At 41.6% G+C, this 15,044-nt stretch overlaps 1 protein-coding gene across 2 annotated transcripts in view; it reads right to left on the bottom strand.

Moving 5' to 3' along the window:
- The window catches only part of SOCS5 (suppressor of cytokine signaling 5), a 35,153-nt gene extending 21,410 nt beyond the window's left edge, over window positions 1-13,743 (bottom strand). For both annotated transcript variants that reach the window (XM_061991304.1, XM_061991302.1), the window contains exon 1: window positions 13,623-13,743. The gene's annotated coding sequence lies outside the window, so the exon portion shown is untranslated. The remainder of the gene's footprint in view (window positions 1-13,622) is intronic.
- Between the last annotated feature and the right edge of the window lie 1,301 nt (window positions 13,744-15,044).

Below are 15,044 nucleotides of genomic sequence, written 5' to 3' on the forward strand. Positions count from 1 at the left end.
GAACATGTGCATGATTCTAGACCTGACTTGCCAGGGTTGTCTCATAGGTATTTCCCACCTGGCAGTGCCCTAAGACCCCTCTCTCAACTCCCTAATTGTGGTTTCCAGGCTTTGCACACCTTAATGCACTCCAGAGATGTACTTGAAAGAAAAATTCTGCTGCTGAGCAGACAGAATGCAGATAGTCTCCAGGGAATTCCACAAGGAAATGTTGCCACATCCAGATCACAAGCTTTCAAAAAGAGAATCATCTCACTATTGGCAGATTTTCATATAGAATTCAAACATTACAGCTCAGCCAGAGGTCAGCCTCTGACAAATTTCAAGTAGATGTTCCAGTTCAGAGGCATACTACAACATTTCAAAGAGGAGACTGCCATACAAAAATGGCACAGCCAATTACTCTAGGTTTGTTTCAAAAAACAGATGAAGAATTTTGGCTTAAAGCTTTAAACAAAATTAAACTCAAAGCAGAGGCATAAAAGCATTTCAGTCCAAAAGATTAGAGTTGAACAAAGTTCCCAGCAACTTAAAAATTTTCCAGCGTTTCCTATTACCTATGGAAGTAAGAGATGAAGGAAGAACAACGGTGGGAACAATAACTCATGTGTGAACTCCCATTCTCACTTACGCAGCAATGCACTTTGCTACAGAAGTCAACAGCTGCATGACAAAGTAGGACACTTGGTCAATGATACAAAAATCACAACTATTCAGATGATCCATTAAGAGTTTGCAAAACCAATGGGTGAACAACAGGATGCTCTCAGAGTTATCTGTATAATAACTGATGTTGGGTTCTGGGTAGTGACAGAACATGATGATCCATCAAACACCAATAAAACATATGACTATTTTGCTCTCTAAAAATTCCCACTATTTGTTTACTCATTGAGATCAGGTAACATTAACACTTTATATAATCTTGTTTGCTCCAGAAAACACTGTATGAAAGGCAAGTCAGTGACCTTTGCAAGCCCTCAAATATACTCAATTGGAAGACTTCAAAGCCTTAGTCTTGTGCAACAGTATACTCCATCTCAAGGGTATTGAGTGGAGGCTGCAAACAAGAAAATGTAACAGTATGGACATGTACAGAAGAAAATATTATCTTATTACAGAAATTAGAGGACTTTCAGACCTACAGTAAGCAGGAGCTAAAGTCCACAAGGACCTCAGAGTTTGATGAGGGGAAAAAATTCCATCTCAACAGTAAGAAAATACAATGACCAGAAGAGGTGGTTCTTCACTCTTCTGACTGTTCCAAGAAGTCTTGAACATTCTATTTAAACTCAAATCATAGATAAATAAAATTGGAAAGAGACATGGCCACTAACTCTTTCCAACCAGTTACCATTGCTCAACTTCCACTATGGGCAATTTAGAGCTATTTAAAGTATCATTAGAAGAGTGCTACATGCAGCCACTCTAAAACTGGAATTCTTTTCAATACAGATACACCTGGTTCAAAGACACATCTTTGTTTAAATGCTGGTGGTTTCTTGTTGGGCAGTTATTTTACTTGGCTTGTCTTATTTGGAAGAAACCTACAACAATCATCTAGTCCAACTGCCAGACCACTCAGGGCTGACCAAAAGTTAAAACATACACCAAGTCTGTCAGTGTTGGCATCAATCACCTCTCTAGGAAGCCTGTTCTAGTGTTTGATCACCCTCTCAGTAAAGAAATGCTTCATAATGTCCAGTCGAAACATCCCCTAGTACTGCTTTAAACTATTACCCCATATCCTGTCACTGGATCTTAAGAGACAAGCTCAGAACCTCCTTCTCCGTTTCCCTTCCTCAGGAGACTGTAATGAGGTCACCCCTCCATCTCCTTTTCTCCAACCAAGACAAGCCCGAAGTCCCTAGCCACTCCTCACAGAGCATTCCTTCCAGCCCTTTCACCAGCTTTGTTGCCCTCCTCTGGACACGTTATGTCCTTTCTAAATGACAAGAGGTGAGAAAGATGCAAAAGCAGCAATAACTCTATTAACAACACCAAGCCCAGGGATTATACACAAGTTTGGCATCACCACTGTCAGCTGTTGGGCTACTACTGACATACTGTCAGCTTCAGTTCCACACACATCAAACTTCATTTCAGATCCTTCTCCTGTCTCACTATATGATACAATACTTTGCTGCTGCTTCTCAACAAGGCCCAAGTTTATTTTCTTTCTGTGCACTCCTATAGCACAACCGAAGCACATGAATACTCAGTTTACTCATATCTAGTTAATTCCTGCACATATAGGATAGGTATGCTCACAAAGCCTTTTCAGTAACCATTTTCTACATGCATTTATTTTAGCCCCAGGCTTAGCTCCTGCATAGAGACACTTTGCTACCTATGCTAACTCAAGCATTGGAAGTACAATTACTTTTCATTAGCTAAATACGTGGTTCCACTCGGAAATTAGTAAAAAGATAAAATACACATATAAAGCTAAACAAGTAAGAAACAAGGTTCAGAACCACTGGATTCATCTGTTTTTATGCGACTTACAAATGGTGCTGTATTGGTACAACTACCCTTGTAACAGAGAGGCAGCTTTGTACTTTGACATTCTTTTCCTCATTTGCTTTCCATCATTGTCTCAAATCAAAGACCCAAATTTTTGCCAACATAGTTTGCCAGTCTGTAACATCACCATAACTCCTGCTACATGCAAACCATGAGGGTTTCTGATGGCACAGACATGACAGCTAAAATGAAGACTACTTTTCCATGCTAATAACAAACTCAGCTATGTTTGTGAAGTGCTTCCCTTTAGAACACTCCTCATACCAGTACTGTGGTGGTTTTATAAAAGAAAAGTGCATACTGAGCATTAAGAAGACGTACAGTGATTAATGAAACTGCAGAACTAAAATATCCTTCAGAAAAAAGGCATCAGCTGAATACCATCACACGCTATTCAACAAGTAAAAAATATCATCCTGCTGCCGCAGAGCACCGCTGTTGCCTCCTCAGCCCTTCCTGGACCCTAAAGGAATGGGCAAAAACTAGCAAAGCAGAAGAGAAGAAAGTCTTTTAGGTATGTCATCCATGATGTCAGCATATTCTTAAATCAACAACTGTTAACTTACTGTCCTCTCTGAACTCCGAACAACTTGAAAAAAGACAGGGTTCCATGCTTCAGAGATGACAACCTCACTGTTGGCAAGAAGCTTGGAGGCAGTAGGCTTTAAAAATGCCTCTCAACATCAACTTGATTTTAGGAGTGAAAATTTTAAAACTTCCCACAAAATTGCTATCTATTTTACAAGTAAACCCTACTCCAGTAACTTTCTCACTAAATTAAATCAGTTTTATACTTCCTTGAGCAACAGCTCACGGTAGATCTACAAGCTTTGAAAAACCTTACTAGCACCTACTCTTATGTTTGCCTTTGGCAGAAAAAAGCTTTGGACTCCTTTTTATGTTCAATGAATCCACAGTCACATTCTTCTTAGAAAGACTGCTGGAAAAACTCAACTTGCTGGAAACAGTAACTGTAATTACTGACCCTTTCCAAGTCAGGCAAAATTAAATTGCAAAGGAGATTTTTTGGCATTAGAGCTATAACTTATTGGTACAAAGAAAAGCAAGTCTGTGAGTAAGAGAAGAAAGTAAGCCCAACATTTGTGAAAACTCAAAAAATGAGATACAAGCGGTGAGGTTACAGAAGAAAATTGAGAATGGACCCTGAACAAGACTAGTCTCTTTCTAGACAGGCATTGCGTAACAAAAAGGACAAAACTATTTCTCTGCACATCTTGTAACAAACATTCACAAAGCATTTAATATCAAAAAAGAGGAATATAATTTTATCAGCTTTCTTCACAATTTTCAGATTAGTTTTGCTCACTAGGATTATGAAGAAAGACAAGAAAAATTACCTTAGTGCCTCCATATTTCTCAGGAAGCAGAGAACACCACTGCAGGTATCCCACTAAGAAACCTGAGTGAAATTATACATGACTCTGTCAAAACTGGCAAATCAAGATTCTTTTCACTTATTACAGGTTTTTTAAAGCAAGTACAGGGATGACATTCCTCAGCCATGCACAGACACACTACTAGTACGCCCATGATAGCTTGACTAGCATTGGGATGTTTGGCTGATCATGGTACAAAAGGATTTCTCATCCTTGACTAAAGTTTATAAAATATTCTAGAATTCATGGGCTATGTAGATCTTTTGCATCTTTGTTTCTACTGCTGCATGGCCAAAATAAGAGAATTATTTGCACAACTGAAACAAAACATGATTTCATAACATCATAATTTTTTTAGTCCTCTAAGTTCTTGCTTATAGGCACAAGCAAAGTCATTTCTCTTAAGAGTCACTCAGAAAATAGGTATGAAACTGAAAATCTTAAGTTTATTTACTGTCATTTATGATGCTCAGGGAGAATATCTTCTACCCAAACAAAAAAACTATATTGCTGAAAACAGGACTATAAAGCTGTCCTGGAGCTCCCTACCAACAAGGATTTCCAAATATCAGTTAAATACAGATAGTCTCAAAATGACAACTGATGATACATTACTAACCTGATTCTTTCCACTTTAAAATTCTGATCAAAAGTAGTGGCAAGAAAAGTCAAGCAGCACTTGCCAAAAAATACAACAGTGATGAATAGATGTAGGAAAGAGTCAAAACAAACAACGTGCAAAAAGCAGGGAGACTTGAAACTTTCAGACTCTTTCAGGCTAAAGAGTTAGGCCCTAGAAGCTGACTTCCAAATCTAGTCCCAGAACAAAAAGTTAGTTTTGCCCGAACTATGGTCCATAGCAGAACAAAATGGTATTTTTCAAAACCACATGCCATACTGAACCTAAGTTCAAACCTTCATCTAAAATACAAGATGACTACTACCTTTTCAGACACAAATTACTGGTCTGGACCTTAAGGCCCCACATCGCATCTATTCTGTTCACAACTGTTAGACAAACATCAAAATAGAAAACTTGTTCAAGGTACTGGTCATCAGTCACTCTCATAAGCAACTCTGAGCTACAGATTAATATCAGTACTTGACAGTCTTGAATTTTAGTCACATTCATTCTGACAAAAAACACTGAAAATTCTTTAACAGATACTTCACTCCCAAAGGAGTTTCAGAGAACAAAACCATATCACATGCATATAAGGACCAACAGTTCTACTGGCAAAAATGCTAAATCCTCTCAAAGATGCGCCAGACTCCAAGGAATTTCAGAGAACAAATTCCTGTCATCTGCACATGAGAACTGACACCGGTCAACCCAGATTTTTGAAGCAAAGCAGTTTTCTCACCTTACAGCACAACTGTTTCAGCATTATAAAAATTATAATTTGATAGATTCCCAGATTTTTCTCTTTCTAGTTGCAGAAAAAGGGAAATTGTAGATCAGCATGCCAACATGAAAAAGTCCTTGTATTTACTCAAATAATTTTTGCTAGAATACAATTCAATGGGCAATAAAAATTCCTCCATAAGAGAGTACTCTGTGGATTTACTGAACTTGCAAACATTTTTATTGAAACATGAAAGCACCACAGCAGACCATAAGAGAAGTTATTTTGGAAATGTCATACTGCAGAAATAATTGTTAAGTTACCCTTATCATAGAGAACTCAAAGAATTTTCATCCTCAAAGTGAGTATGAATTAGAAAATCACTATTTTTACAGTTTTATCTGTGCACTATACATTAAGCTTCCAGATCAAATGTAGATTTTCTTCAGAAGTCCATTTCAAACATTATCTTCTAAAGATAACTAAGTCATCAAAAGAAATCACCGATCAAAATCACAATCCATAAGACAGAACCAAGCTAGAAGCTAATAGTGCCAGCAAGTGCTAAGTGCTAAGGGTAGCCCAGAACATCAAAGGGTACACCTAGGAAAAATCCTGTCTTTCCAATATACGCTACTCGGCAAAGAATACAGAAAATGTGAGCTATTTATTAACATGTTCCTGATAGCCTCTTCCCAAGTCAGTACTTTGCAGGTCAGGGTCTTACAGCCCAAGGGGAATACCTCTGCATTCTCCAAGATTACATAACAGAAATTTTAATCTCATATTATCTATATTATTACATATCATTTGTCTTATGTCTATGAGAACTGGAGGTCCTGATGTCAATTTAGTCAAGGTGTCCAGACCTTAAGGTCAATAATTATAAGGAACTTCTTCAGCAAATAAATCACAGGTATTTTTGAAGGTAATGCTGGTCTGATACTGAAACTTCAAATCCATTTACATCCAAACCTACTCAGCTTTGTTACAATCTGCATTATTCTGTTTATTACAAATAAACAGAAATTCAGCAAAACCAAAACAGCTCACACTTGTCAAATGTCCAAATGAGTTAAGCCACTGGCTAAAACTTGCAGAAATACCCAGATATTTTTACTTTTGGTAACTTTTCTCACTGGATTCAAGATACTTTTCATATATTCACAGTGTGGCCAGATGAGACTTAAGTGAGAACAAGACATTGCACTCTTAAGCAGCAATGTTAAGATCATTGCCCCTCAGCACCCCATCGCCCCATCACACTCCCCAGCCCACTCCCTTAGGCCAACGCTGGCACTCAAAGTTGGGTATCCCTCAACAAGCCATTACCACTAACCGAGAAGAAAAAAGAAAGAACACTATAGATTAAAGAAACAGGCTGAACAAAAATTGAGAATCTCTGTGTCAGAGGTTTATGGGGACTCCAAGTGCATAATAATGCAGGTACAATTTGGGACAGGTGAGATGGAAGCTTTAACAACTACAATCATGGTGAGAGAATATTGACAGCATCTCCGCTGGCTCTCTGCCAAGTGATCGCAGAGTCCCAATGTATATAGTATTTCAGAAAAAGGTGAGGAAAAACAATCACATCAATGTTAGCAAAGACAAGTACCCAATCCTGGGAGGGATGGGCTCATTAAGTCCCTTGCTAAACAGTCACAATCTAAGGTGGACCCAAGCAGCAGCAAATAACACAAAAATATGGAGAGATGGCTCTTGAAGCCTATAGGAATGGCACACCCACACCTAGTTCAAAAGTGGGGAGTTGGAAACAATCACAGACTGGTAGCTTTTACTTGGAAGAAATGTTCATTTAGTAAAGATAACCCCTTAGGTGGACCCCTCCATCTCAAGTATTAGTAACTTTACCACTACAACTGTTAGGTAAAAGTACATAGTTACGCTCCTCTTTCAAGCCATAAGACCAATGAATGAGAAATGAGATCTACCACATCTAAAATACTGGAGGGCACAAGTGAATAAAAATTTTAACTTCTTGAACAAATTTTAAACCAAAAACGTGTTTTGATAAAATTGCTGGCTTAACGACTAATCCAGCATTTCTGAAGTAATAAACTACAAACAAAATTTAAAATACTATTTGTATATTTAATTGAATTCCATTTTCTAAGAGAAGTTTAACATATGCTTTAAGAAAGAGTGTGCAATTCACAATTCCCCAACAAAAATAGGAAATTTAAAGATATAGAAAAACAAAGCATCAACTAAGCAGTACTTGTGATTAACCAAATCTATCACACAAAGATTCTAGTCAAGTGAAGATTAAAGATTATTCGCAGTCTAAAATTAATTCACTTTATCCATATGCTACTTCAAAAAAATTACAGACCTCATATTGCACTTGTGGAACAATTAAAATACTTCCTTCTTCAGAGGTCAAATGTAAAAGCTCTTCAAAGACAAAGTTTAGTAATTAGCGGGTACTTTTCCAAAAGTGAATCTGCCAATAAATCAGACTTAGCTGTACAGGCCTTACTCCAAAATCAAAAACCTAAGGTACAGAGGCAGAGTATACAGTTAGACACAAAAGCAGATGTATCAAGCAGGCAGAACACAAGGTATCAGAAGTTACAGACATTTTGGAGAGGGAAGTCAAGTTCTTTTCAAGAAACACGGTACTTATAGGTCTGCCTGATTAAACCTGCTCATCTCTACATAGCCAAGCTCTGTGAAGCAAATAAAGTCAAATGGGCCTAAGCAATCAATACAACAAGCTTGTGTTATTAAAGGTAAAATACTCTAAGATATTATCTAGATTAGTTTTTATCAATCTTGATCAAGCCTAATTCATTCAACTGCTAGCCTAATGGGAATACATAATAGGTACTACACAGACGGTCCTTTTTACCTCAGAATTACAATTCTTAATCCTATGATTGACATTTGGGCCTTGAACAATGAGGCTCAAATGATTTCATCTAGGATTGAGGCTGATTGTTGAATTACTATCAGCATTCATTCTGCTGAGGAGAAACAAAAATGTCATCAGATTTAGTATTGTAGAAAAACCTATGTGATTGCTTCTACCGTACTTGAAAGTTTTAATTAAGCTTTCAAATTTCACTTATCTTAACATATTTGAATCAGAAATGACTGAAGCATTTCCAAACCATGTAAAAGCTTCCACCTGTAAGAAATGGGTGCTCACTATAAGTATGACAGAATGTATTGGGGGTTGGACTAGATGACCTCTAAAGGTCCCTTCCAACCCCTACCATTCTATGATTCCAATACAACAATATTCTAAGAATGTTCCATGCACCTTCAACATGAGTATTTATTACACAAACTTAAGAGTTTACAGAAAGACTTGATGCACTGCACTGAATTTTTTTCTTATTCTGCTACAGCAAAAAAGAAAAGCAAATTCCTGACCTCTCTGACTCTTCAACTTCTGTAGAGACCCAAACTTTCACAGGAAAGGCCTATTGGTTTAGATACTCCAGCTGATAACACAGTACATAATCAAGTGGTATCCAGGTAGCCTGGAACATACCATATATGTCTACATAAAGAAAATACTTCTGAGTCCTCATGAAGTATTACTTATTTGGGCAGTCTCCACCTCCTCCTCCTTCTTATCCCAATTGTTCAAAGATACGTTTTGAATGTTTTGCAGCTGTCCAACATTAATGTTGAAGAACCATGGCTGTATAAAGCTACAGAGTGACAAGCAACTACCATGTTATCCAGGAATTCAGGACCAGTTACAGATCCAGAAGAGGTTCCTGACTGCAGACTTCTTCAACAAAATCTGCATAAGGTCCCAAGAGTAGATAAACTTGCAAAAATCCCTCTTTCTTCCTTCCAGATAATTCTTCAAAGGAGTTTCTACCACATAAACTAGTGCAGACTATGCATAAGTACATGGAGTTTTAGCCAACCTCTCTCACAGCCAAAAATATCAACCACCACCACTGCACACATTTTCTTACTGAGATTTTAAGAAGGTCTGCATAATCTTATAACCATGAAGTTAGTGAGCCATTTCATATTTCCTGAAACTAAACAGCACATTAGATGATTCACCAATTAGTGTATTCATGAAGCTTTAAAAAGCAATCAAAATTTCATTTTTGTTGAAAAATTTAACAGAGATGTCCAGCTGTATGCACGGAGAGAGCATGTGGGCTTTTCTCCTTTATTTAACTTAACTAACAGCTACGCTAGCTGGTGAAAAATATTCAGTGTGTCAGAGTTAATTTATAGAGCTGACAAAGTATAAGGGCTCCAGAAGGTATAGCATACATTTACTAAACTTTAAATACAATATTTTAACTAGATATAGCTCAAAGATTAAAATAAGCTGTCCAACGACCAAACCACAAAACTACTTATCATTGCAGGGCACTTTTTTAATAGAGCAATTGCAAATTTGTTTCAAACTAATGCACAGGTTAACAACATCAGAAAATTTGATAATCTTCTGACCCCAAACAACAAATTAAAATGCTTTTTTTAAGCCAGGTAGACATCTTTCTAAGACAGCAGGCACTTTGGTACAGTGCAGGCCATGGTCTGATGGAGGGGAGGCACTGTATATTGCTCAACACAAACAAACTCTGTCGCCTAAATGAAGCCTCTGGGCATAAATACCACAACATAATAATAAATGCTAATTTCCCCTTAAGGCTGAAGAAACTACCTAGCATAGCTCTTGGGGAAACAAGAGGTAAGGAAACCAACTTATTAGACACATACTCAAGAATTGTTTAACTAGCCAGTATTTTGAAATAGGAATCAATATTTTAGGAGCTTCTGGTGAAGCCTTTACATCAAAAGCTCTTGAAAGAATTCTCCAAAGTCAGGAACATATATTTCAGTGAAGGAAAAGGTATGCTGTTTAGATTTTACGTTCACTTTTGCTATTTGTAGCAGTAAATGAAACATCACCACTTTAAATCTTGAGACTAGACAAACCTATCATGTGAATGTAACAGGAAGTCATGCAAATCCCATGAAGTATCTACCAAAAATCAAGCTATCACAGGACAAGGTGGTTTATAACTAACAGCAATCACCACTATCCTTTGATTAGACTCAATTACATCTCTTACTTAACTTCAAATATAATGAATGAGACCAGAAGAATGCATGTTATACCACCTTGGGTTATTAGTTCATCAGGGAAACATGTGAATTGCTACATCAAATCTCATGAACAGTCATCTCTCTAGAACCTTGCCGCAGAATGACAGGCTTCACACGTTTCAAAGACTAAAAAAAAAAACCAAATAACCCACCTCTTTCTAATAGAACACAGTTGATTTCTAATCCCTGCCATCTGCTCTCTCTTAGATGTACTTGCCATCATTAAAAGAGCAGTAGAAGAGAAATTCTAGATATTCCTCCAAGGACTAACCCAGCCATTTATCCAATGCTCTCATACGTATGAAGCCATGTCAAGCTATTGCATGCTACCCAGTTGGTTGTACTGCTAATGCAACTCTGAAACCAGTGTTGATGCAAGATATTTTAGACTGACTGGAAAATCAGAAGAGATTTCAGTAGCTCAGTCCTTTAGGTTTCAAAACTGTTTTGTTTTCTCTTTTTTTGTCCTTTGCTTTGGACTGACAACGAATGCATCCTAAAAGTGTCACTTATTTGCTCTGCCATAGTTACTAGTGCACACAATCCACCAAAAGATAGAATTAAATCTGTTTTGACAGAGATCCTATTGTCAAGGCTATTGCTTCGATATCAGGTCCATCTAAATATCTTGGCTTACAGATTGACAACTGAAGGAATTACAAACTTCCTGGAAACTTGCCTTCTTCCGATATCTCACTGTAGCTACCTTGTAACAAGGGACATTCAAGGTAAAAGGGGTTACGTTCAGGTTGGGGGCTGATAATATTCTCACCAGGAAGCCTTTAATGGCAGAAAACCCGCACCATAAAAGACCCTGAGGTGTGTGAAGCACACCTCAAGATTTCTATGGATGTAAGACAATTTAACTACAAAACTGCCCTAATATCATCTGAATGCACAGTGGCCCGTGAGAGATTTGAACTTAGAAGAAAAGTATGAGAAGTGAATTGAAACAAACGGCACTTGGAGGCTATGGTGCACTCCCTGATCATCACCTAGAGACACCACTGAATGCCCCTTCCTGAAATGGACTTACAAAAGGACATTCCATCTTCCTCAGTAATTCACTGGAATCAAAACTTCTGGTGCCCATAGATTATTATCTCCATGTTGCACAAATACACTTTTTGGGTCGAATGAGACTAAAAAAATCTCTTTCGTAAGAGTACTGTATCTTGGAGTAACATCCCTAAACTGAAGTTAAATAGGTTTATATGAGATGAAATTAGGAATTACATCCTCATTGTATAATCCTGTAACAAAAATACAAACACTCCTAGAAAAGCAGATTAAAGACACCACTCTGTAAAGAAGTTCACACTAAAGGGGTCCAGCAACTGAAGAATCTCCTTTCAGTATTGGGTTCTAACTCATATGATATTAACAAAATTACTATAGTGAAATTACTTTAAAGCTACATTTTACTAGGTTTGAAGTGCATTGTCATTTAAAAGAATTATTGTAGTACTTGCAAACACAGGTCTTTTTGCCATTCACTCAGAAGGGAAAAAAAAGTGTCCCTGAAATGCAATTGCTCAGTGCTAAGGGAATTTTAAGTTTAAAAAATAATTACACAGAAGATGTTAGGATAGAGTAAAAACTTGAGAAAAAGAGAATACTCAAATGTATTTGAAACATTTAGACAGTCGCAAAAATGCAGTTTAGTTTTCTGCAAAATGTTTTAAGGCCAGGAACAAAAAAAAACCCAAAATCCTCTCAAAACTTTCACTCTCACCTTGCTATTCAACACACAAACTTAGCTCACCTGTCTCCTGCAGGAGGCAGATCAATTTAAAATTATATCCAGTCAACTGACACATAAATTTATGGAACACATTTATTTTTAAATAAGGCTATACAAATGCAAGCTTTGGTAGTACTTCTCACTCACATTGTCTCCCTGCAAACAGTTCAATTTGGGCCACATCTATCCCCAAACTATTTTCTTGTTATAGGAGCATATTGCACCCAATAAAAGTACTCCTAAAGTTGTTGCAAAACCATACCTTTACCAAACTTCTAAACCACACAGGAATTAACTTCAGTCAAAAAGTTCTGTATTTGTTGTAAGGGGCTTTGTGTAGCACGGCCAGGGATCACACCTCACATGATGGGACGTGGCACCCTATGTGATGATTACCCTAAAATTTTTAGCTTTCAGTCATAAACATTGCAGAAAATTTCAACAAACTTTAGAGGAGATGGGAGGGGGGAAAAAAGAAAAAAAGAAACATTCTGTAAATATTCAAGGAAAAGAAATATTAAGTATTGCACATGCTGTGTTTAGAAGAACACACGATCGATCAGATGATACACAAATCTGATGAAACAAAAATTATCAGAAACAGAAATGTATTCCACAAGATTAAGCGATTGTGATTCAGTTCAAGTATTGAATTACAAAGTTAACAAGAGCAGAAATAACACGATTTACTTCTCCTACAATCACGAGAAACCATTCATAACTTTGAGTTAGACGCGTATAAAACCTTCCAAAGTTTTATGAGTGCTCATGAGGGAAATAGCCTGATACCTAACGTACTACCCTCCGCAGAAGGTGGTAACGGTCAGCTGCATGCCCTGAAGACTCCTTAACGGTAATTCTGCGAGGGTGATTTCCACACGGACAAACACGCGTGCAAACTCGACCCCAGGAGACGGCTGACCAAATCCCGCTGCGCCTGCACCAGCCTCGCACCGACCCGGGAGCCCGGCGCGGCCGCCCCGTCTGCTGCCTGCCCTGTCTGCTGCCTGCCCTGCGCGGGGCACCGCGGCCCGGCTGCCGCGGGGGGCCGGCAGCGGACGAGGCATGGGGCAGGTCTAACCCCCAGGCCCCTGGCTCCGCTGCAAACACAGCCTGTCTCAGTCGAGCGGCCGGCACCGAGCGCAGTTGTCCCTTGCAGCGTCGCGTGTCGCCGTCCCCCTTGCCCCGGGGCGGCCTTCTCCCCCGCGGGCATCTCGCCATGCCGCGCCCCGGCCCGGCCGAGCCCCGCGGCGGCCGTTCGCTGCCGAGCCCGCTCCCCTCCCGCTTGCACGGCCCCGTCCCGTCCCTGTCCCTTCCCCCGTCTCCCTCGGGTGCTGGCTGCCCACGGCCGGGAGACGGCGGCAGCTCCCCGCCTCCCTCACGGAGCCGCGGCCTCGACGGTCAGCTGCGGTGAGCGGTCGCCTACCCAGCGCCGCCGGGGGGGCGAGCGGCGCAGGTCCCGTCCGCCGAGCCCCGGCCGGAGGCACCTACCGCTGCGCCGCGGCGGGGACAACGACGCCTTAGCGCCGGCCCGGTGGCCCCAACGGCCGCAGCATCCTCCGCTCCGCTCCGCCGCCCCGCCCGGGCCCGCCGCCTGCCGCTCGGCGCGGACGGAGCGATTCGGCGGAGCCCCCTCCCCGGCCCCCCTCCGCCGAATGGAAAATAGTTCCCCGGGCCCTGGGGCGCAGAGAGCGGGAGCGACACCTCGCCAGCCAATGAGCGCAGGCCTGGCCCCCCGCGGAGCCAATGGGAGCGGCGGGCTGGCCGAGGCGGGGCATGGCCCAGCCTACCGGGCCGCAGCGCTCGCACTGACCCGCTAGGCTGGCTGCGGCTTCCCTCCCTTGACCACCATCTTGGAGTCGGGCACGATGCCCAACTTGGGAAGGGGCTCGCTGGCGGCCATCTTGGGTGCGGGCGAGGGGCTGGGTCACGTGGCGGGGGCCGACGGGAGGAAGCGGCGGGGGAGGGACGGGGGCGGAGTCTCCGCTCGCCCCGGGGCCGTGCCGTGGCTCGGCCGGCGGGCTGTGGGTGTTTGGCAGAACGCAGTACCCTCCACCGGGACGGAATTCAGCGTCAGAGGCGCCCCGCGTGCACGCGTGAATACGCGCCCGGCCGCCGCGGCCTTGCGGGACAGCCCCGGCTCTGCTCCCCGCCGCCGGCTTCGCTCCCGGCCGCCACACCGCTCGCCCTCGGGAGCGCCAGAGCGCTGGGAGCCGCTCCCCGGCGCGGCGCGGGTGCGTGCTTTTTAGAGAGGGACCTCCCCGCCTGCCAGGGCTGCGCATTCCGGGAGCGCCTCCAGCTGCCCTCGCCTCGCGTTTGAAGAAGTCGAGCGGTTCCTTGTAAGCAGAAGGGACTCGCTGAACGTTTACGAGGTGACACTCGTGAAGGCACGTGCGTGTCATTGGAAGGGAGCAATGACACGTTCAAAACACCCTCGTTTCCTTTCCCCCATATGATGGGGAGCGAATTCATTGCCCGGTGAAAGTGCAGGTGAAGTTTTTTTGATCGCGTTGGACAAAGGACTTGCTCGTTGCTGCACCAGTAGAAGGAGACAACTTGGTGTTCTGAGTAACAGAGCACATCTCAGCTTTCTGTAGCTAGGAACAAACTGGGACACCGCAGCACAGAGAGTGGATAATTAGACAGGGGGAACAAAATGGTTAAATCTTAAGGCTCAGCCACGAGCAAGCAGAGACAGTTCCATTTGACAACCTTCGCAGTGACTTTAAAGGGGGAGGTGGAGCGCATACTCATCAAGCTTGCAGGGACAGGGGAAAGCCTGGGGGACAGAGCTGCCATTCAGTGGGATCAAGACTGACTAGAGGAATGGCCTAGCAGGGAGTCTTAGGAAATTCAGCAAGTGCAAAGGCAAGGAAATTCAGTCTGAAGTCCAGTACTTAGAAAGGAAGAGCC

The sequence above is a fragment of the Colius striatus genome, chromosome 2 (genome assembly GCF_028858725.1).
Source record: "Colius striatus isolate bColStr4 chromosome 2, bColStr4.1.hap1, whole genome shotgun sequence".
Classification (NCBI taxonomy): Eukaryota; Metazoa; Chordata; class Aves; order Coliiformes; family Coliidae; genus Colius; species Colius striatus.